The sequence below is a fragment of the Apaloderma vittatum genome, unplaced genomic scaffold, assembly GCF_000703405.1.
Source record: "Apaloderma vittatum isolate BGI_N311 unplaced genomic scaffold, ASM70340v1 scaffold21146, whole genome shotgun sequence".
Taxonomy (NCBI): domain Eukaryota; kingdom Metazoa; phylum Chordata; class Aves; order Trogoniformes; family Trogonidae; genus Apaloderma; species Apaloderma vittatum.
The window spans coordinates 30,183-33,241 of record NW_009720385.1 but is presented as its reverse complement, the minus strand read 5'-3'; positions in this window follow the sequence as shown (position 1 = coordinate 33,241).

Below are 3,059 nucleotides of genomic sequence, written 5' to 3'. Positions count from 1 at the left end.
GGGGGTACAGCATGGAATAGCAATGTAAAAACAATACTTTTAACAGGACATGAATATTTTAAAGCCAGGCTGCCCTGTTCTGGCTTTCTGAATAGTTTTCGGTGATCTTCAAGCTCTGGGAAATGACTGCTTTTGGGAACAGCATTAATTCCTGTCTTGATGTGTTGCCTTGAAAGCTGTCCCTCCGCAACGTGCGTGGGTTTGCTGTTGTGGAGGCACGTAGCAGGTGCCAGGTGGGACACGTGTGGTTGTGCAGCACCGGTTCCTGGAGCAGGCAGACCTGACTGGGTGCTGCAGTGTCGCAAAGGTGGCGAAGGCTGAGTTGCTCTGCATTAGTCTTGTGGGAACGGCTGAGAAACAGAAGACAGTTTGGGATCGTGAAGGGGGTTCCTGAAAAGTGCAAAATCCTCTGCCCATAGGAGCTCAGTTCTTTTTGACCCCTTAACTCAGGTGTCTTGGTGGTGCTACTGCATTCCAGCCTCCAAATTCCTGCGCGGTCACAAGAAGGAGATGCCAGGCACAGTCATTGAGAGCTTTATTGTGCACGTCTGAAAGCTCCGTGATTCTGAGAGATGTTCCTCTTGCTTGCTCTAGCCCCTTATTGTTTGTACTCTGAGGAAAATGAAGGGAAATTTTATATTTATAAACAAAGCCGTTTTCCCATACAGCCAAAGCCTGTCCTTTGATAGAAATCCACAAAGCACGTGTGGTAGATCCTGCCTGCAGACAGTGATCTCCGACACTCCAGCAGCAGGTTGTGCCACTGACATCGCATACGCAGGGTGAGCCTGAGTTCAGGCTTGTTTTTAGGGAGGGCGGGAAGTGTAAAAGTCCAGGCTTGCATTCCAAGTCCTGTCTTGGTGCACAGGGGAAACCTTTGACATCACCAGTATTTCCTCTGGAATTAGGTCATGCTTGCAAATGTCTCCAGAATTCGTTGTGATGTATAGAACATGTTAACGAACAGCGGGTGAAACGAATGTCACTCTGCTGTTTAAAATCAGCGGAGAGGGTCACGGCGTTTGCAGCTTCCTGGTGGAGCGCTGCACTGCTGTGCCTGCAGACCATGACAAGCAACTCCTGCCTCCTCCTGTATTTAGTGCATTTCTCCTGGCTGCTTCTTAAAGAGACTCAAGAGAGAAGATAAAACAACCCCTCCTCCCACACCCAAGCCCAGTGTGATGATTGCCGTGTGGGTGGATGTGTTTGATCTTGCATCTCCACCCCTGGTGAAGCTCTTTCTCCCTTTGCTTTTGCAGATGCTCCAAGCGCAATGCGCAGTTAGGATTTAGGGCAGGGACTCTTTGGCTGCCAGAAATCATCTGCTGAGTGCCTGCCATGCAGCTTCTGGTTTCCCAAAACCATGCTCAGCTATAGAGATAAAACAGTTATTTTTTCTGGCCCCCGTGAGCCAGCGTGAGCATCGTGTCCAAGAACAACGAAGCCTGCCAATGCCAGTAATGCCTCTAATGTTAGGCATGCCCGTAAGCCAGTATCTTCTATTCAAGAAGTTGCCTGAGAATTCCTGAAATCTATGGTGTCATTAATTTTTCCAAACCGACGTGTTCATATTATTCAGCTTACTGTAAGTATTTACTGAGTCCTGGAGCGCAGCAAGGAAGCAACTCTTCCTGCTGGTGAGTTTTTCAGCTGGGCATTTATTTGTTGCTTCGCTGTAACTGGGGAGCTCCTTGTGCACAGAACAGCTGCTCCTCTGCCAAGGACTGATGGGCTTGCCCAGTGCTGAGCTTTTGAGTTTTGGTGCTCAAACTCTGCTGCATCTGTGCCGACAACCCATCTCTGTGGAAATTACCAGTTTCTGGATGGTGCTGCCTACATTGCTCTGAACGGGTAACAAAATAAATAAGGGAATAACTAGGCTGTAACAAATACTGTGGAGATATCTAGGATATGGCCATCCTGAAATTACGCCATGAAGTTCTGCTTGTCGCTACCAGTCCTCTCGCACCCACGGTGCTCAGGTCTAGAACTGATCCCGTACAGAGCAAAGCAAAAATCCCCTTGAATCAGGTGCTGAATGCCACCTGCCTTCCTTGCTGTGCCTTAGTGCGGCTGTACGTGGAACCAGACGTTTTAGCATCTTAAGCCTCAGCCACGTCCACTTGGGAGTGGAACAGCGGTCAGTTAGCAAAGCTTTGCCTGACTGGCAGCGGCATTTTAAGTTCCCGCGCAGCAGCCAGTGTGTGTTCCAGGTGACCAACAGTGTAATTCTTGCTTTTTGGGAAGAGCCTCTCTTCAGCCTGAGAATTTGGAAATGGTAGGAGATCCCTACAAAACCAGTTGGTGAGGCAGAGCCTGCGGGCCACTGTATGGGCAGAGGTGGAAACATCTGTGAGCAGCTTTTCTTGCTGTCTGAGCTGGAGCTGGAGCTGGAGCAGGCTACGGGGGTGCCTGGGCGCTGTCCCCAACCCGTATGCTGTGGGAGGGACAGAATCACAAAATGCTGGGAGTTGGAAGGAACCTTGAAAGATCCCCCAGTGCCACCCCCTGCCAGAGCAGGGTCACCCAGGGCAGCCCCACAGGAACGCGTCCAGGCGGGTTGGAAAGTCTCCAGAGCAGGAGACTCCACACCCTCTCTGGGCAGCCTGGGCCAGGGCTCCGGCACCCGCACAGGGAAAAAGTTTTTTCTAATATTTCTGTGGAACCTCCTGTGTTCCAGCTTGTACCCATTGCCCCTTGTCCTGTCACTGGACATCCCTGAGCAGAGCCTGGCTCCGTCCTCCTGACACTCCCCCTTGACATATTTATAAACATTTATGAGGTCACCCCTCAGGCTCCTCTTCTCCAGCTGCAGAGCCCCAGCTCCTCCAGCCTTTCCTCCCCAGGGAGGTGGCTGCTGGCTGCAGGTGTCTCGGTGAGCCTGGAGGAGAATCCTGCCTGGCCGAAGAGCTGAGGGTGCGGCAGAAGCAGGGTGGGCTCCCTGCCCGCTTGCAGGGCAGAGTGGGTGCTCGGGAGGAGCAGGCGGCAAAGCCGGCGCTGCCCATTTCCCTGAGGCTGAGAACCATCAGCCGGGATCGGTTTTTAGTGCAGGCCCTTGG